General features: G+C 36.8%; 1 protein-coding gene across 4 annotated transcripts in view; it reads left to right on the forward strand.

Annotated features, from left to right (window-relative positions):
* LOC139131791 (tripartite motif-containing protein 2-like) overlaps window positions 1–26,927 on the forward strand; it is a 74,489-nt gene that overhangs the window by 1,945 nt on the left and 45,617 nt on the right. The window contains exons 3-5 of one of the 4 annotated variants that reach the window (XM_070698056.1): window positions 2,975–3,236; window positions 11,281–11,465; window positions 11,971–12,093. The gene's annotated coding sequence lies outside the window, so the exon portion shown is untranslated. Of the gene's footprint in view, window positions 1–2,974; window positions 3,237–11,266; window positions 11,466–11,688; window positions 11,844–11,970; window positions 12,094–26,927 lie in introns of those variants that run through there. The other 3 variants (XM_070698054.1, XM_070698055.1, XM_070698057.1) reach the window with 3 other exon arrangements.

Below are 26,927 nucleotides of genomic sequence, written 5' to 3' on the forward strand. Positions count from 1 at the left end.
AATCTGCTTTTTCTCAAATTAGAGTCTAAGCTTGTTACCGTAACTGTAAACGGTTGTCAAGCTCTATCAATCCGTTTCTCTTCAGTTTAGAAGTATCTTTTACGCCCGTCGGAGGCGAATTGCGATATTTTACGTTTGCGAGAGTCTCAGTGGACCACATTGATTTCGACATCGCGGCGTCATGGAAGCCATGGCGGTGACTATTCAAGTTCGTCATTCGGCCCGTGCGCCTGTTGAACTTCCCCTGGAAGATGAAAATTTATGCATACGCATCGCTTGACACGTCCACCAGTTTCATTCACAAATTTGTTCACTTATCGCCGACCTTCGCATCGGAATGAGCGTACTGTGGTAGACAGACTCTGTCGCTGACTTTCACGTTGGAGAACTTACTTCGGTGGAGAGATCGATCGAGTCTGATAATCAACCAGATTCCTCGTCAGAAGAAAGACTCGTGTCCGACATCTCATCTTCTGCCACGTTGCTATAGTACGACCCTAAGTCAGACAATCTGAGTTTTGTTCTGGTAGCTTCATGATCTTACTTACTCTCTTCTTACGACCACGCTTACGTTTTACGCGTCTCTGCCTTCCACTTGTCACTACAGAAGCACATTGGACAGTTGAAAGTATGCGCATGCTCGCCGGACAAGATGAGAAAAATTAACATAATCTGTTGACCTTGCGTGGCTATCCTAACTAATCCGTACACAGTTAAGACAACCGAATATAACAGTACGCGTAGTTCGCAAAAAAGTCTATATTTATTAATATTTTAAACATTTCTTAACACAATATTGTCTTGACACTTTTTCTCATGTAAAGGTCATATGGTACAGACTCCATTTTGAAATAAAACCAAAATCTCTGTAAAAATGCATTAAACGTGTGTCTATACCTTAAATTACAGTTTTGGGATTCAATGCAGAAAGTGTAGGGAAACCACAAAACAAAAGTTCTGAAAAAATAGCCAAAAGATACAGCTTATGGAGCTTTAACAGTTTTGTTTGGTCGCATTTTTTGGTCCCAGGCTTTTAGGAGACCATATCAAAATATGTGGGAGGTAGCATTATTTTCCTTTGTAAAAAACTCGGCTTCAAAAATAAAAGGAAAAAGTTGTAAATTTTACCTATTTGTGCTTACTCTGGAACAGTTGACATTATTTCCATTTTGTCTGTAGTAGTCATCGTCATCTTCATTACTGGATGAATGTTGAATCAAAACAAGTCAAGGAAATTAAAATGCTACCCACCAAGATAAGTTCGATACATCTAGTATGCAAACCTATGTGACTAAATGAACCCTGATTTCTTAAACGAACAACGTGTATTTCTGATTTTGAAGAGTTTGTTGTGGCTCCAACTGTCTTTACCAAATGAATAAATTCAGATGTTGCTTTGAAATTGAGGAGGGAAGATTTTATCCCTAAAATAGGATTTTTCAAAGCCACCTCTAGAGGGCGTACTTGAAATTTCATGGTGAAAATTTAAGATTTTGCTCGAAATGCACCCTGAAATTCAACAGATCATCGATAGAATATGAGACAAAGTGAGAGATGACATAGCAAAGGAACTTAAACTGCTCATACGGAGGAGAAGTATGAACAACTGATTTTTGTTCCCGTTCTTTAATGAAATTCAGACAATCATTCAGCAACAAGAGGGCTAGTTTACTGGGCTGTGTTGAAAAGTATTGAATTAAGAATAAACTACCTAAGGTTAGATCATTTGAAGTCAAAAATCACCTTACTTTTGGAATAGAACATTGGATAGTGCAAGGGCAACAATCATAGGACAATGATGTTTGTAATTTTTCTAACATTGTGGCATTGTAGATTGAATGCCTGTAGTTGGTGAAGGCAGTGACGGCTGATCAATTGAAAACAAACTTGACAGGTTACCACGTCACTGATTCAGAAATGGGATAAAAAATTGCCCGGGGCTGTTCCTAGCATCTTAACCTCAGTAAAACAGAAAGGAAAGGTAAATACAGTTTTTGACCTTGAAAGAGTATTTTTTTCTAAACTCTAAAAGCTATCATCAGCTTCTCCCATTTATTGCCTTCGAGGTCTTACAGCAATCGTTAACCTTTAACCTTTTGTAAATGTCTGGCTTTCCCCCAATGAGGGTTCTTCCAGAAGAATGAAACATTCCTTGTCCAAATTAAAAATTCCACAAGTAACTGAAGTATTTCCTTTCAAAAGTACTGATATACCAGTGAGAATGTAACAAGCAGATTGTAGACATACTCAAAATAATTAGTTTAACCACACCATGCAAAGAAATTGAAAATTTCTGGTGAGTCATCAATTACAGTACTAATTCCTCGAGTCTTGAAATTACTCGTTAACAGTAACCTCTGATAGAGTCCATAATTTGAACGATCAGCGCCCACAGTGATACAATCCTTCATCAAGTGGTCTGTCCCTAAATGTCTGATGTTTGCATAGTCTTGGAGTTCAAATATATCCCACAAAAAGTTGAAAAGTACTTGAGGTCAAATAATCACAATCACTTGAGAGATGCTTGATTCACTGTATACCACAATGGAATATCCCTGAACAAAAACAGGGAAACATTCAGCTATCCGACTCAAGTGATGCGGAACAGTGTCGGACAAATATTGACACAAGTTGGACAGACTGTGCATTTGTGATCACTCATAGCCTGAACCCAGGGCAACAGATTGGTGTGAAATATGATAGGAACTTTTCAGGACGCTTTCTTGAAATTTTTCCAAACAAAATCTGGCCTCAGAGAAGCCTTTTGGCAATTCCAATTACATGAAAGTAAATCCTGATACTCTAGTGCAAATAACAGTCAAGGTTTTAACGTTTTGAGTCAATGACCGCCAACCACTCATGGGACCACTTTACAGAAATTTGACTTTTTCAAACCAATGCTTTGTCATGATTTCTTTCTTCTAAGGTCATACATTTGTGAAATTGTTGTCCCTTTTTTCAATTTTTACAACAGCTGCTTTGAAATGGACCCATGGGATTTCAAGCGTGTTGCATGTTCTGAAAGAAAGCCTCATAGTTAACTGGATAAATTCCCTCAATGCGCCATGGTACAAAAGCTGATGGGGTAGAACATCGTGATTTGACATCTGACAGCAGCAGGTACCAAGCATTGGTCTGTGGATAGATGCTCTGTCTTATCATCTCCATCGGACCATTGTCCGAGTATTGTCTGAGATGTACAATCTATATCATAGAGGATTGTGAGAATAGATCTGGTGAGTTTCCGTCCAGCATATTGTTTCATTCAGTGAGCATTCCATTGAGTTTTCCAATTTTTCCATGAATCTGAAGGACCTATTGATAGTTAGATATCTATTAAAACATTTTGTTCTGTGTCTATTGTATTTCAAATAACCTGCAGTAGCATTACAATGAGAAATCTGAAAGACACTACACCAGTTGGCTAGGAACAGGAGTGCAGAAACTGATAGAAATATTTTAGGTGGGTGAACAGAGGTGAGCAAATTTATCTTCAAACTGACAGACCATGGAGCAATATCAAAATAAATCCAGTGGTTCTGTAACTTTGTCTGCTGGTTCTGTTTCATTCTCAGTCAGAGTTTTATTATTTTTTCCCATTACCCTATGGTGTATAAGATCAATAACAGCAAAACATATGAGATCCTGGGCAAAGTAAAATATTGGTGGTCCCTGGGTCTCAAACCACTAGATTTGCTCACTCCTTGTACTATTATGAGTACAGTGACTGTCAGTCATATTAAACATGATTTGAATTTCATTATTTGTTTGAACAATATAAATTCTATTAAAATAATTTCTGCCACTCTGCAGTGTCATTAAATGTTGGTATAAGTACTCCAAGTTCATCTTACAGGTGTCAGAAGTTTGATGTACACGTGAAAGTAATAGTAATATCTGATCTTAACCCTTTGAGTGCCAAAGTCAATTTTTGTTGCCTTTATTAAATGTACTCCAGTCAAAAAATTTTTCAGATTTTTGCCAAAATTTTGATGAAAAACTGTAGCCAATAAAATGTGATATCTCTTTGGTCCAAAATTATCAAAAAAATTACACAAAAATTCATAAAAATTGGTAAAATGTTACACTAAAATTTTGGTTGGAAAAATTACAGCACTCAAAGGGTTAAATAGTTTCTGTGATATTAGCATGACTTTTCTAGGTGTATGTGTGTTTGTCACAGTGCCTTAATATGAAAACCTAAACTAATCAATGTACTCAGAAAAATATAATGTACAGAATGAGCTGTGTACATGTAGCAAAATCAATTGACAAGTCATATTTCTCTGCAAAGAATTCGTCATGGCAGAGTCTGTGTAATACCCTAATTTACATCAGTGTGATTTAGGGGCTAAATTAAACTTGTTGAATATGTCAATTCATGCACTGCCCCTTCCACTTATCAGTATACCTGTAGTCCTAACATTTCCAGTGTCCCATACAGCTTCTGCATTGTAAACAGGCAACCTATTATCATGGCAGTGTGACATTTCCCACCAAATTTGTCTAAAATTCATGCATCGCATATTTGGAAATATAGCTACTGGAAAATTCCCACTATTGAATACTGAATGATACACTTTCACAAACCAATATACTGTTAAAGACAACCTGGTTTATCAAATTTAAAAATCTTTAATACAATATTCATTGATCAAGTTTCTAATTTTCCCCAGCGCGTGGAATACTTTCATCTTTCAGTGGTGGTCATCAAAGAGAATTAAATAATTTAGAAGTTAGTAGTAAAATGTAATGTTTAATATTGTAAAAATTGTGCAAATGAGTAGGTTTATGTAGTGAAACAAGAAAAGAATATGGTGAAATTTTATCCAGCATTGCATTCGGTAGTTATTGGTAATCTTTTTATACCATTCATTCTTATTTACCTGGTTCATTGCATTTGCAAAATGTTAAATTAGCAAAATGCATTTTTGTACCTTATGAATCACCATGAATAGCAAACTTTAATTTGTCTCTGATAACAAAAATGAAAAACAGAAATCCTCTGGCAGCCTTTTATCATATGAGAATGTAGACATAATATACAGATTGTCAGGGAAGATGAAAGGTCAGGGGTCAAAGAGTGAAAGGTTTTGGTTGAATGATCTATCACAATAGCTCTCAGTTAGCAATTTCCCTATTATAAATAGAGATGTTGGTTTTACGGGGCATTTTAGTCGTTACTGAAGAATCCAATGAAATGAATGTCTTTTTTTTTGCAGTGATAAAGAAATATTGCTGAGTGTAAAAGTTATGTGACACTGCCCCTCAATTAAGAAGTAGGTGTGTATGTTTGTTAATGTTTCAGTGTTGTGGAGGTACCAATGATCAAACTGACTATTACTCAAAGCAGATTGGAATGTCTGAATTTTGTTGCTGCTGTTCATGCCGGAGTATCACAGCTCGATGTCAGTCATCGGATGTTGAGATAGGATGCTCATTAAAGAGTGTCGTAAATAACTATTGATTTTCTCTGTTTCTGCTGTAAAAATGATTTATAAGAAGCTAAGTTTAAGAACTTAAGTGTAAAAGATACATTATATTTCTTGAAAATGAGAATTTGTACATTGTCTTTCTGTTCTTGTTTCCATAAACTCTATGATTTAATTTTCTATTCTTGCTAAAACTAGTGATTCTTTACATCATAGGTTTTTCTGTTGGATTTAAACAATTTTAGTGATTACAATTTACCTTTATCATGTACAGGACAGATTGTCAATGAACAAACAGTGTGTATCTTATTGAAGACCAAACTACAAATGCACCAGTGACTCAATTGGATTTTCTCATGTTCAAGGCAGTTGTACATAGAACTCATCTACATGTTGGTGAAGAAAGGGCAACTCAAGCAAATTTCAAGCCAGTTAGTTCAGCAATCTTGTGTGAACATGGCATTAAGATTCTGAATCTAGTTATCTTGTCAAACTTGTTTACTTCTCTGTATACTTTTGGATAATAATAATAATAATAATAACAAGGCAGTATTGCTGAAGGCAATGAGTACTTGGGCTGTGATAGAGTAATTTTGAGGACAATATATACTACTATTCAAATATGGTCTTGAATTCCTCCTGTCAATTAGGCATTTGATTAACTGGTTATTAAACGAAGCAATGGCATGACAACGGCAAAATATGTCTAGCAACTTTTGTGGAGTTTGAGGCAGGGGTTCTTTATTTATAGTGGAAATTGCTTAAACTCCTTAAATATTCAAATTACAGCAAATTTCTTTTGTTCTCGATGGTAGATGTCTAATATTTAGATGGGCATATTTAGATTTCTACCCTATAGTTATCCCTATATACCAAAATCGGACATCCAGCTCTATTGGCTTGCTCAGAATTAGATATGCACATAATTAATGAGGTACAATATGTGGTGTCATAAGGTGTCCCATCATACCAAATATGAAGGGTGTAGCACTTGTGGTTACTGAGTTGTGGACAAATATATCTATTTGAGGTCAAAGGTCATTGAGGTCACGTGACATTTTGTCAAAATAATTGTATTGCTAAGTTATTCCTATATACCAAAAATCAGACCTCTAGCTCTATTGGCTCGCTCGCTTGAAAACAATCTCATAAACCTGGCCATATGGGCAACTGTGTATGGGCAGCTGGATACTTGACTTCCCGGAGAAGGCGAGCTGTCACGTTCAAGCTCAGGATTATTTGTCGATCAAATTTCAGTAAATTTACCTTACCTAGATGAAATTTTGTCTATAGGCTGAAATTTCGCCGAATTTTGACGAAATTGCATCGATTTTTCAGGTTCATATCCGACATTTTTGAGTTTTGAGTGCAGACAGAAATAAGTTTTGAGGCAACATGGCTGCGACCCCATGTTGACCCCGGTATCTGCTAAAGTGCGGGTTGCGGGCTGCGGGCTGCGGGTTTTTTTAGAATTATGGCTAGATTTCTAATATATGTAATGTGGCATTTAGTATATAAGAAATAAAACCTTTAGAATGTGTCTATTATCAATGATCATGATCAGGTCTATCGTACAGTATCCCTTTTCCTGCCAAGTCCATATTTCATTATCAGGTCAAGATGGTTAAAATTAATGAAACACTACTATATGGTGTATTTTAACGTAATACTGTATATTTGAAGGCTGTTGAAAACATCAATGCTGTAAACTTGATTTTTGGACTAAAGATGCTATAACAGACCAAACCAAATGGGTGAAAATACGTCATGTTTCTGAAAAAAATCAAAATCTGCTAAACTAAAAGCGGCGATTCCGAGGACCAATTTATTTATTCCGAGCTGCCTGGCCATTACAAATAATTAGGGATCTGAATCACTTTTCTTTCTTGCCATGGATGTGAGTGAGAAATATACGTAATACCAGACTGACAAAAAAAATCGCGCCTCGGAAATGTCGCCACTTATCGCGGAATGAAAATTGTTACATTTCTAGTATCAGGCCATAGGAAGTAAATTCTCTGTAATGCATCCATTCACAATTCGGTTCCAGGGCAACTCATACAGAAAATTAAACAATGCCTAGTTAAATGCAATGCATAAGGAAAGGTTTGACTTTAAAAAGCGTAGAAGTGATGTGTATTGTAAATGCCGTGTATTTTTCATGAAATCTTTAAAAAGAAAAAGACGTACAACAAAGGACTTAGTTTACTTTGCCGTTTCGGTTCAAGCGAGGTCGCGACCTCAGAGAACGACATTCTGCTAACATTTTACGCGAGAATTTCAGTGGGGAAAAACACGCCGGTGCGTTGCCTTATTTTCAGGAATCGATTTGAATTGGAATATTTTTGGATGAGTTTGTGTTCTGCAGCTCTCAATAATTTATCTCCTAATATCATGAACGTATGACTTGCACCTGCAGTATGATAGTCGCTCCATGCCGGTATGCCCCCTTCAAGCATTTGATCCAGCGTGACTTTGAAAAGTTTCCTAGGACTATAATCGTGTTCACCACAATAAAATTATTTGAAACGGCGTTGAAAACGATTTTGAAAATTGTGCTTTTATCGGCGGTTGAACTAATCTGAAGTGTGAGAAGGGCGAAAATGATATCAAAAAACACACATTTTTTCATACCCGCAACCCGCAAAATAGCGCATCCGGTTGACCCTGCCTAGCCCTGCGTACGATGCTATGTCCTACAGCTAACACGCATCGTACGCAGGGCTAGCGAGAGAGTTGCCGACATCGACGGTTATTTACGAGAAGTGAATAAAAGACTGTCATTTTTGGAAGCGATCGAGTAGCTGAGGTAGGCTGGGATACGACTTTGGCCCAAGAACGCTGAATTTCGGCAGTAATTTGGCTTTTTACGTCAAGTCCCAAAATGGATTTGAAGTCACCGACCCTACGTACGGGTCTTTGCAGGGCTGTGGTGAGCGGGGCGATTAGCTGTAGCGGAACACACAGCATCGTACGCAGGGCTAGTTGACCCCAAGTGAAAATGTGTTCGCGATCAAATCTTCCTATATTTTTTTCAGAATTTTCGACAAAATCATTGCTTCTAAATCTTTTGTAAAATATAAAATACTAAAATAAAAATGCGATGTGCCATGTCTCCAGATTTCTAAAACACATCGTTCGTTGACCGTTCAACGGAATACTCATTTCGCACCTGCAGTATGATAGTCGCTCCATGCCGATATGCCCCCTTCAAGCATTTGATCCAGCGTGACTTTGAAAAGTTTCCTAGGACTATAATCGTGTTCACCACAATAAAATTATTTGAAACGGCGTTGAAAAAGATTTTGAAAATTGTGCTTTTATCGGCGGTTGAACTAATCTGAAGTGTGAGAAGGGCGAAAATGATATCAAAAAACACACATTTTTTCATACCCGCAACCCGCAAAATAGCGCATCCGGTTGACCCTGCCTAGCCCTGCGTACGATGCTATGTGCTACAGCTAACACGCATCGTACGCAGGGCTAGCGAGAGAGTTGCCGACATCGACGGTTATTTACGAGAAGTGAATAAAAGACTGTCATTTTTGGAAGCGATCGAGTAGCTGAGGTAGGCTGGGATACGACTTTGGCCCAAGAACGCTGAATTTCGGCAGTAATTTGGCTTTTTACGTCAAGTCCCAAAATGGATTTGAAGTCACCGACCCTACGTACGGGTCTTTTCAGGGCTGTGGTGAGCGGGGCGATTAGCTGTAGCGGAACACACAGCATCGTACGCAGGGCTAGTTGACCCCAAGTGAAAATGTGTTCGCGATCAAATCTTCCTATATTTTTTTCACAATTTTCGACAAAATCATTGCTTCTTAAATCTTTTGTAAAATATAAAATACTAAAATAAAAATGCGATGTGCCATGTCTCCAGATTTCTAAAACACATCGTTCGTTGACCGTTCGACGGAATACTCATTTCGCAAACTTGTGACGCAGTTGAAATTCAATACTGACCGCCAAATAATCTTAATGAGACGAGATCATTCTAGACCCCGGTTCTAGACATCCTCCAAATTATCCAACCATTCGCGTTAGAGTTCAGCTCGCTTAGAGTATCATAACATTCTTCGGCCTTCGTTTAGATCGACCCTAATCTCCCCCATTTAGGAAATAAATACACAAGCTACCTCGACAAAACTTCGTGCACCATCCAGGACCAAACGCACTACAAATCTGTCTTGACGTCATCATCTCCTTACATGGTAATCGGCATACCGTCTTTTTTAGCAAAGGAGACACAGAATACGTCTGAGTATTCAGTTTCAAAACGTATTACATTGTGTGATGTTGTCAAAAAGGTAGTGTTACTGCAGTGGTATAAATTACAAAACACAAAAGTTCAAATCAGTTTATTTTGGACTGGCTTTACCCAACATTTCATATTGTTTCTTATGCCAGATTTGACCACGTACTTACTGGCGACCCTTTACATGCAAATTTTGTGTCAAATGGTGTGTTCTCCTGGAAAAACAAACGTACGATTTCTATATGAAGGAGGCGAAATTTGCCCTCAAAACTCGAAACCACCCCTTTGGGGTGTACCTAGCTATTTTGAACGAGCTTCTCGAATCTGCAGCTCTATTTCGAAATGATGGTCTGGTTTTCTCAGCTCAAGGATAAGTGTTCTCCATCGCTGTGGGCATTACTATTCTCAACTGGGGGTACAGTTTCCAGTCGTAATGTTTTTCATTGTGTCCGGGATATAAAACCTTTCCTTTTCAAACTTTCACTTTGATTAACACTAGTCCACATCTTGTCAGTGATTAAACATGTTTCAAGTTTAAATGTAATTCTGGTCTCGAGCCCTCCTGTTCGACCAAACTGAAATTACCCCTCCCACTTTGGCTCGTCCAGTGGGTGTAGCAAGGGTCGTGCCATCGCTTAGGAAACGGAGGGTGCATTAATTGTTGCATTTCGATGCACATTTTGATTATATTCAGAAGATTTTGTGGCAAAAACTCAGATAGAGAAGCATTTATATCACATCTCACTTATTCATGACTGGCTGAGAGCAGCACTTCCATTAAGTTAGCATCATTACGCCATTTATTATGCCAAGAAAGATGAAGCCAAGACATTTTGCCCTCCCTGGTCTCAGCAAGAAATGGTTATACCTTACAGAGTTTTTTCCCACGGAATGAAAACAAATGTACTTGGGCTGAGGCCCAAGTACAATAATAATAATATCCAGGTATTTCAATCAACAAAGGGAAGGGTGCTTCTCTAGAATGATTTACATTTGTTGCCATGGCAACATAGACACCAATAGGTCGTCAAACACACACTGTAAATGTGCACATACACACATTTAATTAGGAGTTTGCCATATTTTCTCCAGAGTTACATTGATAGATACCAATGTAGGCAACATGCATGCGAAGCCATTATCCTGTTTTAACTGACAATGCTAAGATATATCAATAACAATGTGTTTTGAAAATGAAAGTTTTGCTGCCATTCTTAAACAGAAAAAAAAGGAAAAAAAAATTAGAACAAGTATTTCTTGAAGATATGAGACAGAGTTTGATACAGTTAGGGAAAATTAATCAGAAGCATACTTAAAGTTATGTGAGTCAGGAGAGGAAGTACCAATCCAGATTTGAAGTTTGAACTTTAACTAAGAAGGGTAAAGACTATACGTAGCTTGGTAACTGCGGTGCAGAACTAAGTTCTGTCAATATTTGACAAGGCAGTGCTATTAATCAACGCAGATTTGAGTTAAATCAGGAAAATTTAGTGCCAGAGTTCGCATACTATTAAACAGCTGTGTAAGAGCCAATTATATCATTTTATCTGATTATAGTGTTATTGATTAATGGGTGTTTCTTTGGACACACAGACACATTGGGACTCTCCGTCTGGCCGTCTTGCAGTGAACCTCTCATCTTGAACACGGACCAGGAGCTTTGAAGTGTTGCTGAAGCTGACTCCTCAGTGCCGGCTGTGACCGACTCCTGCACAGATCCAGAGAGTTTCACCTCAGAGTTTATACTGTACGGTAGCTCATTCTTCTCAGTTCACAAGGTGAGCTTGTCTACTGATCCAACTCACACCCACACCGTTAACTTACTTAACCTCAGGCGTGCTCATTCCAATGCCATGCTAGTTAACCCCTCATTCACAAACGTTTCTTCTTTACGCTCATTTCCTACATACAGCTGGCTGGTAGGTCGACTTTTTTTCTCTTCCATTGTTATGCAAATGCCTCTCCTATTAGTGAACCAGGTGGCGGTCTGTGTGTTATTACAGCAGTGTTTTGAAAGGCATATAGCGACTACACATCCCAGTGCTCATCAATCCATCGGTTCTGTGTGTGTGTATGAGTTTCTAAGGCAGCCCATGGTACTGACCATGGTTTCATCCATTCAACCCGGTGATTGTGACATCAATCTTCAGTGTTAAGTACACACTTTCATTCTTTTCATCCTGTTTTTGTTAAAACCACTACTTTATTCAGCCCATTTATCTCTTAAAGCTCAAAAACATCTTTTCTCTTTTTTCCCTGGTTTATCTCTGCATTCTCCACAAGTTAGCCGCTATCGTATCAGTATCCACTGGGTCCAGGGACAAGAGTGTATCAGTAATTGTTGTGTCACAAATACCCAAGAGGAATCAAGATGGCCTGGGTGGGGGCTGCCTGGCCCTTGGACAGGTAAAAAAACTACATTTCATCCCTTTATCAGACTTTGAAATATTTTGAGTGGAGCAGTATGATAACACTGAGTTCAGCTGAGGTCACCATACACCCTTTTGGGGTTTCTCTATGACACAGTTTCCATTTATGGACTATTAACATATGCTTTGACATGTGTGCAAATGAAAATTGCCTTTTGTATAGAAGCTACCAGTACATGTATATCTGGTACGCGTTTATAGTGTTCTTTCACATCGGAGGTTTAATTTTCAGATATTCCGTATTCAATGTTCAATATTTCTGCCTTAGCGTTTTGCAAGGTATGATAATTTTAAGTCGGCTGTCGTATAAAACATCGTTGCGCATAGTTTCATCGGTGAGTGGTTTCCTATAGGAACTGACAACACCACTTGCTGTGAGAGGACGATGGTATCGCCGACTGATTTTTTCAGATCATTTTGCAGGGATATATGTTGATATCGGATGCCACTTTGACATTTTGCAGGATTTCTGAATGGGGAATTTGGTGATTTGTCAGAGGGGAAAAAGCTTAGAGCCATCAACGCACTCTGAAGAGATATTCCAAAAGATAAAAAAAATCATGATATAAATTTCATAACAAATGTGTGATATGAATCCATGAATTATCACTCATACCAGTTTTGTGGCTGGTTTGAAAATATTGCAGTGCTTCAGTAATCCTGGCTATAAGTTACAGTCTGTCGCAAAAATTCCTTATCTGAGACAACGAGCTGCTTGAGTCAAACTTTACTTGTATACTTGACATGAACTGGTACGCTCCCAGGGGGGTTAAATGACTCTACCTTCCATGCAAATGCTTCTGATTGCAGAAGAAAAAAAAAGAGAGAGTCTTAAAAGCATCCAGAGTCTTTTAAGTGTTTTGTACCTTCGATGTTTTTTCCTCAAAGTGGTGTTTTTATCGGTGATATGATGTCAGTTCTCGGTGAATTTGACACCTGACATGTATGGCCTAATGCAGGATACTGCTGCGACAGCTCAGCGACGTTTAGCGTTGAGGTTCTTTGTTTTCACCTTTGTATCATCAATAGCACTGTCAAATCTTTCCCATTTCAACAACATGTAGGTGTAGTTCCGTTAGTGCATGAGGCTCCCATTGATTTCATGTAAATTAGCAATTAATAGGAAATTATCCTCTTTAGCAACATCAGATAATTGAGAAAGCAGAGTCAAATATGCTAAATGTTGAAAGATTATTTTGAAAAGTACACAGTAGACATATTGTTCTGCCTAAATTTTAGCTCCGATTTATTTCCTCTTCGAGTAAATTTATATTTAATTGAAAAATACATAATATAATGGCAACAGTTTACGTAGATTTTAAACTGCATTGTCATTTTATCAACAGGAAAATTTTTTACATGTTGTGAACGTGAGGTTAGTTTTAGATTTGACGTAGTGGATATCAACCACTTGTTGATTTTGGACTCTTTTTGTGGTAATGGTTGTCCAATTTGTCATGCTAGCATGTTCAAGGTGAACTTTCACAAAAATAAACGACAAAATTTCTAAGGGCGTACAATAAATTCTTTTGTGTGCAGATGAGTCCTTTCTAGTTTTCCTCAACCAACCCTCCAAGCAGGTAAAAAGACAACACAGAAATATATAAAACACAACGTACGTACATACTCTAAGTTTCCAATGTATTTCTTGGGTGGCCTAAAGAAAATAGCTATTTTGATTTGTAATACCTTAAGCACTATGTTTGTTTTTCATTATACTGTGTGAAAACCTACACACATGTGGATGCCAAACAAAGAATTTATAAAAGGCACAAACAGGGATGCTGGTCATTTCAGAATATTGGAAATTAATCCTCTTTCTACCAGACACCATGGACAAACCACAGAAATAACTACAACTTTTAGGAGAAAGAGGATTACATGCAAATCTCATTGTATGTCAAATTTTTATTTTTGCAATGTTATACATGCATGCTTATTTTTCTGAACGCATTGCAAAGACTACAGAACTCATGAATACAAATTGATCACCAAACTCAACATGGATAAAAAATTGTGTTGTCGTACTAAATCATAAATGTAAGCAAAATTTAGGCTCCTAGGGGAAACTCAGGATTCTTTTAGGAAATGAAAGATATAGGGTGCTCAGCTGCATGGTATGCTAATGTCAACACACTGCACTTTATTAAAACTCACAGATGTGTTTCAGTCAGGGTCATTAATGTATCGTGTCTGTTAAACTTTATTCTGGTACAATTTATCAAGCAGTCCCCAGACACTTCGTTAACATAAAATTTACACTGTTTTAGATGGTTATATTAAGGTGTGCACACTTGCTACAGATACTAAACCCTGACATAAAAAAGTGTTCTGAATCAAAGGAAGTGTGAGCTAAGACCATCATTGTTGCTGTCTGAAGGAGTTAAGTCTCCCAGCATGTTTTAATTATTTTGCCCAGAAAAGCCTCATGAATGTTTGCAGTGCCATTGCAATCGTGCTATGAAAGTCTGGAATGGAGTTTTCACCTGTTTATGACATCTAATGGTTTTAGCAACTTTTAATCAAGAATGAAAAGTTCATATCTCCCTTCTTCCGTATAATATTTTCTTTGTCAATTCATACCTTTTCAGTTAGTATGTAGAACTATATTTGGCTTTCACTATAATATTTACATAACCTCTTAAAATTAATTTTTGTATTAATAATGTCAAAAGTTCCATGTATATGGACAAAAATACATCTGCATTTTTAAGATGATAGTGTTGCTTGGTACTTCTGTATGCTCTTAAAGATTCTAGGAACTATGCCATTGTTTTATGCTATTTTTAAAAATTTTATTTTTCGCATATGAAGTTTTATCAGGAATTCTTCTGACAGTTCAGATTTGCGTTCAGCTATGTATTATGTACTGATGTGACCTTTGCCCTGGAACTCTTGTCTGCATTGAGAGATATGTTGTCAGACTATTATGATAGAGTACACAAGTCAGACTCTGCATTACATAAAGGGGATTTTCAAGGAGATAGGATTATGCCAAACAAGCAAATAAAGGAGAGATTTTGGTCCCAGGTACTGAAAAGCAGTTGAATAGATGCCCTTTAGACAAAAACTGCTCAGATTTTCTCAGCAAGAAAACAGCAAAATGACTGAAATTTATATTTTTTTTCATATACCAGTGAATTTCTCAGTGAATTTCTTAAATAGTTTTGTGATATTGAATGTCTAATCTCTGTGAGTGTTTGCCATATTATAGGATGGGAAGTAAAGACTTAATATTGTTTCCAGCAAATGAAGTACACAGTGAAACAATACTTTTACAAAAAATCAAAGAAAATGGTACAGTTTTCTACAACAAAAAATAATGAAAATATCATCCAGAGTTAAAACTAAAGTCCCTTTAACCCTTTCATCACCATGGTTTGGCCCAATCCCATTATTTTCAGTGGTGATTTCAGACCAGTGTACAGGAAAATAGGGATGAACAGGTGAAAGAGCAGACCAGCAAGCATAAAATTCTTTTGTGGCATTTTCAAATTGACCTTGACATTTTTTTTCATTCTATGTACCAGCATGTATCATACTATATTCAGAATCATTATTATGCTTCACCAATTGAAAGTGATCAAGCTTGGAGAACACTCATAAACACGCCAAAACTTATCATCTTTTGACAAAAAAGTAATAACGACAAGCCAAAATAATTTAGGAAAAACAGTTTCTTCCCATATTCATCCTAAGCCTCATGTAGGTATCTTCATGGTCATGTGACACTTCCAAATTATTTCCATCCAATGTTCAAATGAACGGTCCATTTTAATTCAAAAATTGGCTAGTTTTATAATCCCTGCTTTAACATGTCTCGTGCAACACTTTTTGAAAATTTTGAATTCATTTCTGACCTAATTGAAGTGCGGAGTAATCAGGTTCAGAAATAATATCCCTACAATATCATTTCAGTTCAGTTTAGTCCTAATTTTTTGAACTCACCTTTGCAGCCCCCATTTCTGAAAAAGAAAAAAAAATCACCACGGCTCTTGCCTATTCATGGAAAATCAATGAGGCTTATGCTAATTACCGGTAAAGTAATTAATGACAACTCAATTATATCAATATTGTGACAACAAAATGTAACATTTCGCATTACATCAACCACGGTCAATGTGAAATTTCAATCTGAAGTTCTTGCACAGGTTCTGGTGACAAGCCTTATTATCACAAGCTGCAGCTGACAAATTTCTCACATACAGTATTTTGTATATTTCTTTTCAATATTTCATCTTCAGTGGAAATTTTTTACAATACAAACAATGCTGCATATTTAAATCCAATGTTAAAAGTTAAATTAATAATGAATTTGTGATATTTTTTGTGATGAAAAATGTGTGAAATGAAATACTGAAGCTTAACCCCTTGACTACCAAGGCCAATGTATTCCTATATACCAGGCCTCTTATGTAAATATTGATAAAATCTTGGGTGTGGTCATTGCATCTACACTACTTAGAGTAAAAATTACGTAAGTACCAATAAACCATATATTTTCTGAATCAGCATGAAATTTCCCACTTTTTCATACATAAGTTTGTATTTCAAGGTCACGTGACTGGTCACATGACTCATCATGTGACCAGAGTTGGCAAAGATTATGCTGGGAAAGAATATGTGAATCATCAGGATGTCTTTTGAATCCATTAAATGACTCAAATTTGAATACAGTTGCAATTTTCATGGCATTGTCTTTACATATATGTAATAATAATTACCCTTTACTTTATTTATAGGTGTACCTGTTTAAGACTTTTCTCACATAAGGCAGAGTAAATGAACCACAAACATCAGCATCTGACATAATTCTGTGTTTTAAAATCAACACATTTTATTTGTAAATACCTGCTTTATGTCTTCCTTGCAGAAACATGCATTTAAAATGGTTATAATTCATCAAAAAATAATTCACAATATTTAAAACACATTTTAGGGAACAACATATCACATGGCCATTCACATGACCAGTCATGTCGCCAGTTACATTGACAATATGGCTGCTATAAAATTTCGCTGGTTCATAGTAAAAAAATTATATTTCCTCCTGTTTCATTAACAGAATATTGCTGTTTATAGAACATATTTACATATGAATCATTTATTTCAATAAATAAACATTTCATTTCATTAAGAAAACAAACCATAAAAATCTTGGAAGTAAATGACATCAACGAGAAAACTGTAAACAATCAGCGCGACGCTTCTGTGATCAGCTTGACCTTGTAGGGTCAAGGTCATAGGTCATGACATTTGCTTCCGGATTTTGGCCGTACTCAGACATACAGGGGCGTAATCACATTCAGGCCAGGTCGGAATACATCTATCTTAGTCGCACTGCGTGCTGATGCCAAAATTACAGGATTTTTAGGGACAAAAAGAAGCAAATATGCCTATTTAACTGTGCCGGATATTTCCGGCACTAAAGGTATATGGTAATTCAAAATGGCGCCGGATATATCCGGCGTACAAGGTAGTCAAGGGGTTAAGACAGTTGGTCGGTGAAATAATGAAAGTGAAATACTTATAAGCTTTCCGTGACTGGCCTGGTAGCATTGAAAACCCAGCTTTCACTGTTGTGCGTACTACAGGTCTGTACCGCCCACGCCATGTCCATTGTACATTGTGTGTGTATGATACCAATTATAGCTGAATGCCCGCTTAGGTGTCCTGGTACCTGTCTGGCACATTCAGTGAATGAGGTGGGCCACCCTGTCAGGACACAGTTATGTTAATACCAACTGCATACTCTGGACAGTGCGTGCATTGTTGTCTTGTGAAAAACCATAATGGTGTTGTTACGGGGTGTCATACCAGTATTAAAAGACAATGCTCCAGCAGCCCCAGGAACAATAACAACAAAATCTACGACAATGTCAATTGAACAATGATAATGTGAATAATAATTAGGGTTGAGTATAAAAACCAATGGTGTGAGGGCAATGACCACCTATTCTTCAGCCACAATCTCACTTGATTCATTTTGAGTGGCCCATTGCAGATAAGTGGATAATGGTAAAATACAGTGAAACTCTAATTGAAAATGAAAGCAGGACTACTGGACCGAGTACTTCAGGATCATTAGATTTGTTTTGATGTCGGTCCTTGGATCATCACTTTTATGAATATACCCCTGATAATCATAGTCATCATTAAGAATGAATAAATCCTTTTGGACTTATTTATGAAAAACTTATACTGCACAGCCAGGTTTCCATGCCCGGCATAATTCTTTTCTACACAAGTGCATTACCAACCATAGTATTCAGTTATCTGTTGGATCAGTGGAATGATAAATACATTGGTCTGATCCAAAAATACATTGATTTTGCTCACCTTATGATATGCATCAGTGAATCCTCTGACTTTGGTATCCATTCAAGAATGGATCTCCTTGCAAAGCCAATTTTGTATCGTGTACATGTATTTGTGTGAAAGGTGGGCCATTGTAAGGAACACACCACACACTCAGTTGCGTGCAACTTGAATGGTATGCTGGTACAATGACAGTCAGTCAAGCAATTTGAACAAGTCATTCCTATGATTACATTATTCCAAGCTTAGTCCAATGTAAGACTTTGACACACAATCAAGTAGATCCAGCCAACGAAGCTGTTGAAAAACAGGTGGTTGTTTGCCAATTTGTAGATGGGCAATCAAGTTTCTTCTTCCATGGAATTTAATACAACGAACTAAGAAAAACTCTCAGTGCCTTTAGTTGGCATCACTACTGGTACTCTATGAATCCTTAACAAATAACAAATTCAGTGACAGTGAGGAATATCTCTGGCCATTGTGATTTCCTTTTACCAGTAAATTTGCTGTTCTGCTGGTTTGTCAGAGAATACTGCTAAATTTGATAAACCATGAGCAGCCAGACCACCAAGCTGGGCTACGACCACCAAACTGTGGCCAGACTACCATGTTAGGCTAGGACCACCAAGCTAGGCTAGGACCACCAAGCTGTAGCCAGACTACGATGTTAGGCTAAAACTACCAGGCTGGGCTAGCACCACCAAACACAGTGGCCAGACCACCAAGATAAGCTATTGGGGCCACTTGACTTAGAGGTGGGTGATACCAGTCCAGGGACCCTAATACTAAACTGCGCTACCTCTAGCTACCAATCTAATACCTCTTTCAGAGGTAGTTAGATTGGTAACCAAGTGACAGCTACAAACTTCCACCTGGATTTTGGTAATGCTAAAGAAGGACTTTTTTAATGAAGTAGATAAGTCAGTCAACCAGTCAATCAAAAGCATTTATAGAGCACCAAAATCGTTAATCCACCAAAATGTATTGTTCAAAGGTACTTAACAGAACGGGAGTGCATGTGTAAAAACTCAAAATGCTCTTTAAAACATTATAAATGACACTTAGGGCTGCCCTTAAAATATAGATGACTGAAGTTAGTTGTACCGGTACTGTACCTTGTTATAGTGTGTTAGATTTTGAATTTCATGTTTAAGATATTTTAGGTATAAATGCTCATAGATGCTTTTGATTTGTAATCGTATTACGGTGGTTCAAAGGGAACTGATAAGTTTGCATGGATGGAGAATGGAGATTGTCTTAGGTATGAAAGGAAAGTTATAAGCACTGAAACAGGCAGTGGGGAGTTGGATAAGGATCACTTTCAAAGAGATTGTTGCTGGACTGTAGGCATGACAATTGTTTAATTCTTCTCTTAAATCTACAAAATTACAAAACGTATAATTTTATGATATGAATTAGGTTTGGTTGTAGTTTTTTAATCGACAGTCTACTCCTACCAAAGGTTAACCATACCAATCATGGGTCCCAGTGAAATTTTAATATCAATAGTCAACATAAAAAGGTTGACTATGAAAGCTGGCACAAGGCTGGAGATATTTACTATGTCCTACTTGAATGCTGTACCAGGGTTAAATTCATCATAATTCATCATCCTTGCAGAATGAAATGTTTGGAAAAATCAGGTTTAGGCAATATGAACAAACTCTTCACAGACGACAGGCACTTGTCAACACTTTTTGTTTGAAATCTTAGTGATCCATGATGTTTCTGCAAACACATGAGGTATGTGCGGTATTGACCAAATTGCTTTTGAAGTAAAATTAAATATTTGCCAGGCATTTGTAGTTGTCCTCTATGGAAGGGGGATGTTCATTATGTCTTTTATTGAGAGAGAAACAGTGGTCCCGCATCACACTAGTTCAACTGACGTGTAAAGTGGTGACTTGCCTGGTTTCCCTGACAGAGCAAGGAGCAGTGTTGGCATCGTCCTGACAAAGTAAGACTCCTTCGGGTTTTTGAAACTTTACACCAATTGCTGTTATTCTGTGTGTATCATATTAGATGCATTGAAACTCCATTGAACTAAATTTTGAGATACCTCTTTTCAAAGTAATCATCTCAGTTTTGACATCTTAGAAGATGTATACAGTGGATAGAACATGCTATGGAAAAAGATCATTGTATCAATCAGTCATACTGTAGCACAGACATTGGGTTTCTATTATACATGCATTTTCAGACTCTTCTAGAAGAAACTTGCAAAAACAGTAAAATGGTAACTTGATCACCACTAGCTATAATTTAATCGTATACAGGATTTATCAATGTTTTTTTTTCTCCCTGGGCCCGATTATATAGGGTGGGTGTATTAACTTCCATTATGGTAATTATCATGGTTGAATCTGGTCGTATTATTTACAGATATATTTTTTAATGAAAAATTAGCAAAAAGATTATTATAAAAGCAAACCTCCTTTTCTGCGGCAGAGAAGACAGCTTATGTACACCGACTGATTTCAATCCGTTGGTTACTTTGGGTCAAAGTTTTGCTAAATTCACAACAACGAAATATGATTATTGAGTTAACCCTTTGAGCGCTGTAATTTTTTCCTGCCAAAATTTTGGTGCAAAATTTTACCAATTTTTATGAATTTTTCTGTAATTTTTTTATAATTTTGGACCAAATGGACATCACATTTCATTGGCTACAGTTTTTAGTCCCCACGGACACCGTCCGGGGGGACTTATAGGTTTGGTCATGTCCGTGCGTGCGTGCGTGCGTGCGTGCGTCCGTCCGTCCGTCCGTCCGTCCGTTCACGCAGATATCTCAGAGATGCAAGAAGCGATTTCATTCAAACTTGGTACAAGGATTACTTCATATGTCATACAGATGCACGTCGATTTGTTTTGTGATACGATCCAATATGGCCGCCAGGCGGCCATTTTATTACAATTTTTTCATGTACAGAGCCATAACTCAGACATGTTTCAACCGATTTTATTCAAAGTTGGTACAAGGACATTGACCAATGTCATAGATATGCACGTCAATTTGTTTTATGATACGATCCAATATGGCCGCCAGGCGGCCATTTTATTACAATTTTTTCATGTACAGAGCCATAACTCAGACATGTTTCAACCAATTTTATTCAAAGTTGGTACAAGTACATTGACTGATGTCATAGATATGCACGTCAATTTGTTATGTGATACGATCCAATATGGCCGCCAGGCGGCCATTTTATTACGATTTTTTCATGTACAGAGCCATAACTCAGACATGTTTCAACCGATTTTATTCAAAAATGGTACAAGGACATTGACCAATGTCATAGATATGTACGTCAATTTGTTTTGTGATACGACCCAATATGGCCGCCAGGCGGCCATTTTATTACGATTTTTTTCATATACAGAGCCATAACTCAGACATGTTTCAACCGATTTTATTCAAAGTTGGTACAAGGACATTGAATAATGTCATAGATATGCACGTCAATTTGTTTTGTGATACGATCCAATATGGCTTCTGTGTGGCCATTTTATTACAATTTTTTCATATACAGAGCCATAACTCAAACATGTTTCAACCAATTTTATTCAAAGTTGGTACAAGGACATTGACCTATGTCATACATATGTACGTCGATTTGTTATGTGATGCGATCCAATATGGCTGCGTTGCGGCCATTTTGTTACTATTATTTCATGTACAGAGCCGTAATACTCTCAGGCATATCTCAATCGATTTTATTTAAAGTTGATACAAGGACATTAACCTATGTTATACATATGTATGTCATTTGTTTCATGATATGATCCAATATGGCTGCATGGCAGCCATTTTGTTAACATTTTTTTGTGTCCTTAGCAAAACTTGGGCATGTCTCAACTAATTTTATTCACCGATTTTATTCATTGTACAAGGACATTGACCTATGTCATACATATGCACATTGATTTGTTTTATGATACAATCCAATATGGCCACCGTGTGCCATTTTTTTCCCGATTTTTTCATGTCCGAACCATAACTCAGACATGTATCAAGCAAATTTATTCAAAGTTGGTACAAGGACATTGACTTATTTATACATATGTATGTCGATTGGTTTCACGAGATGGTCCAATATGGCCACATGGTAGCAATTTTGTTATGGTTGTTTCATGTCGAGAGCCATAACTCTGGCAAGTCTCAACTGATCTTATTCAGAGTTGGTACATGTACATTGACTTACGTCATACATATACATGTTGATTTTTTAAACAGTAAGATCAAATATCGCTGCATGGCGGTGATTTTGTTACAATTTTCAAATGTACAGAGCCATAACTCAGACATATTTCCACCAGTATCATTCAAAGTTGGTACAAGGACATTGACCTATTTCATACATATGCTCGTCAATTTGTTTCACGTCATGTAGCAGTAACATGTCAATTATTGAAGTTTCATAAGTAGGCTGATATGTCAAGAAATACGTACTGCATCAATTCATGAAACTTTATACAGATGTTAACTGATGTTAAGCTCACATTGCTTTAACATTGAAAAAGACATTTATCAGTGTCATTTTAATTAATTTGTAATTGCATAAGTAATGACTTTCCTAATTAGGGTGATATAGCCACAAATTAATACAACGTCAAATGTGATGAAACTTGGTACAGATGTTGATCTCATAGTGTTGTAGTTGTAAATACTGCATCAAACTTTATGAAATATGGTACCAGTGATAATCTGTCAAGTGTTAGAATTGTATGCAAAAATGTTTTGCAACATCCTGTTGATTATTTCTTGTTGACTCATTTTCTGAACTTTAGGATGGTGGCCTTCATGGTTTTATGTTTTCATCACCATGGAACTCATTCTTGGCCATTGAGCGCCATCTGTATCAAAGTATTTTTATCACAGACCTAATTAATGAAGAGGACTTTATCCTCTCTGAGGACCTGTAATCAAAGTACCCATTAACATGTGGGGACTGTGTCATCAACGGACTTTTTCTCAAAATTTTTGCAAAAATCTGAGAAAAATTGACTGACATTTATTTCATAAAGGGGACAAAAATAGACTCTGGCGCTCAAAGGGTTAAACAATTCGCAGACAATTGTTCTTTCTCAGTTAAGGTCCTGGACTTCATGACAAAACTTCATCATACTCAAAAGCAGAGTATTTTTGTCACCTTCTAATATATTTAACAAAAATGGTAAAATTCATCATCTCCAGTGTGGCGTGACCATTTATATTTGCAAAAACAGGAAATGCAATGCCCATACAACCAGATCACTTGTTAAAAATAACACTGAAATATTAGAACTACCCTTACATTTTAGCTAACTTTTAGCCGATTTAAATTAGATTGCGTGTGTCATTGCACTATAGAACTATAGATTCTAACGTTTCATGTGATGAGTGAATCTTTTGTGAACAAGTACAATATAGACATACTACTCCCAGAAGTGTGGACAGGAGAGACATTAAGGGAGAGAAATCACTTTGTAGGATATTTTTTCATTCAGAAATGTGCAGTACTTTCTAAAAATCAACCAAAAACTTCAGTTTTGTTGATATCAACAATTTTAAACATTTCATTAAACAGCGTAGAAAATTTGTTGAAAACAACGGGACATCCTGGCAGGTAACTTTAAAAAGTTGGCTGCCTGGGCGACATATTGCTTTCCCTGATAATGATGTCTTGCAAACTAAACCCAGGATACCTTAGCTCTGTTCTCAGGAAACCAAAATCAAAAATCATTTCCATTGTGCCCATTTAGTAGGAAACATGACTGAAAAAATTTCACCAACTCGACCAGATATTTACCTGCTGTTGGTAGATGAGCAGGTATTGTTTTCCAACTCTGGGTTATTTCCCTATGTTGATTTCTGATCTGTTTGTTTTCCCATCATTGTCATTATACGGTTGTGTAGAATGAAGTAGCAAAATTCTTTTTGCAGTTGTACAATGCAATATCTAGCTTCACACTCATAAAGCCAGAATACACACTGGAGCCAATGCTCACTAATAGAGCTTTTATAATACTCTCAGTTGCTCATGTTTCAGACAATGAATTTCCTCGGCTAATGATATAAGCCCCATGAAATGATGCCAATTGCTCAGCTGGTATCTGTAGAATGTGTAGTGTTTAATCAATTAATTGGATTACGATTAGGTCAGAGGTCATGTGACTGGCCTATACCCTTGTCTAGCAATATTTTTGTGTCTAGCTGAATTTTTTCATGACTTGGATTCAAAAAGAAGTTTGTATATCAATTTTTCCCATGTTTTACAAAAATTGAAAACTCGATAAATGTACTTAGCATCATTTCCTATTGGTCTGTGTATACTTATGTGAAAAGAAAATTGGTGAAAACTGGAAACTAGTGAAAAGCAAGAGAGATATTATCAATTACATTGTGTTTTAAATATTCTTTTTTCAAGGTTCAGGAAATAGATCAGTTAAATAGCAATTTTTTTTGTACAGTATTTTTTCATTCTGTATGCAAAATATTGTGACACCATGTGTCTGCTTATCAATGATTATCCATCAAAAGTAATAAAATATTGAATTTTTGTCCTGCTGACTGTGCCACTGGTGGAGCTGACAATAAATCAGACTTTTGTCATGTTGACAAAAGGGATACCTCGTAAAACTGCCAATCATGAAAATTACTTTACATGGTAATTACCTTGTGATGGGGTATTTTTATGATAAATGACTTGATGTGACAATTACTGTGTGTGTCGTCTGGTGTTCATCCCTCACTGTAAGAGTGAAAGGAAGCTACGGTTCATGCATCACTTGACCTTTGACCTTCTTGGAAATATCCACCACACAGCTAGGATGTCAGACAATGCTTCATTGTTAGCATACTGAAAGTGATACATTGCTCGATACCCGCATCCTCAGTGCCCGCGGTAAAAACATGGATATATGATCAGTGTTTTGAAGGATTGCAAGTGAGCTAATCTTAATCAATCAGTCTTTAAAATGCTACCGACAAGAATATCGGCGGCTGCACCATGTCTGCCACGCTCGCGTAATGAGGGATGAAGTTTTCATGCAGCCAGTGTTTTATGACCAAAGATGCAACAGGTGGTAACAGTGAGGTTTCCATTTGTAAAATGTACCTATTTATAATGTGTGAAGAATTAACTACCACATAATTAACGTCATAACTGTGATAGGGGTGAGGAGCAATGTGATTATATCTTAAACAAAAAAGGGAATTATTTTAAATGTAATGAAAAAGTACTCATGATTGAATCATGTATGGAGAGGTTTAGCTATCCTTTGATTTGCAATCTTTATGTTTTCGGGTATGACCAAGAAACTTAGATTCCCACACTCACAGTTTCCCAATGGCAAATTCTTTCCATTTCAACCTCTCCTTCAATTGAAACAACCTCCGTACAAATGATTTCAAATGAAAAGCTGTATCAACCCGGTACTTCTGATTTTAACAGTTACCCTTTGTTTGATGGAACAGAAATGTTTTTGTGTGCCCATTTTCCCATTTTGTTTACTGTTTCATGTCAAACTCAAAACAATAGTTTGGTTTGATGAAAGTGTGCTGACTTCTTTCAATTTAAAGGCAGAGAATTCTTGTGAATGGAATACCACGTTGGCTTGCCACTGGATGAAAGAATTCATTTCACAGAAACAAGGAAAACAATTTTGTTATAACCTCATGAAACTCTGATCTGCTAATTATCTGCTAACATTTTTGTCACTGTTAATGGCATGAATATCTCAGGATGTTTGTGATATATGACAGATTCGTGTATTTTGATTTAGTCAAGATTTTAAGGTTTATTGGAAAACACAGGTAAGGAAGTACATGTAAGTCTCCTTTGGCAATTGTTATAACACTGCAGTGTTAATTTTCAATAAACCATGTTCACCAGTATTGCATTTATACTCTCTCTACTGTTATGTACATATTGGTAAGAGAGGTTGTGCAACCAACTTTTAAGCAGACACTGCATTCTGAAAAAGTTCAATGGACATTTGTCGTTTAGCGACAGAGCTGTACAAGAATATAAAGGGAGAGCATTAATGTTGTGAAATATCCTGGATTGTCAATTCTATAAAGGGAAACAGGCTTATTTTCTTTGAAACTCATAATCACATTTGCATGGATGGAAACCTAGAAATGATCAGATTTATGCAACAAATTAGCCAATCAGTGACAAGGTAGATGAACACACTCTTGTTTACTTTGATGCCATTGGTTAAAAGTGATAGACTGTGATTTGGTATATCAGGTTACTGTGTAAACCTGTTACACTTAGATGTCAGTCTGCAGAATTTGTCACCACTATCCAACCTTTTCTCACGGAATCAAGTAAACTGTTTGACTGCAATAAACTGAAAGAAAAATGAATTCTTCATGGAGTATTAGTAATCCTTTGTCAAGCACTTGATGGAACTTTGATTGGCTGTATAATGGCATGATTACATTTAATTCTCTGAATATGCAAACAGAGTTTTGTAACCTTATGTGATGTGTACACATTACGGCCC

Source organism: Ptychodera flava, chromosome 4, assembly GCF_041260155.1.
Source record: "Ptychodera flava strain L36383 chromosome 4, AS_Pfla_20210202, whole genome shotgun sequence".
Taxonomy (NCBI): domain Eukaryota; kingdom Metazoa; phylum Hemichordata; class Enteropneusta; family Ptychoderidae; genus Ptychodera; species Ptychodera flava.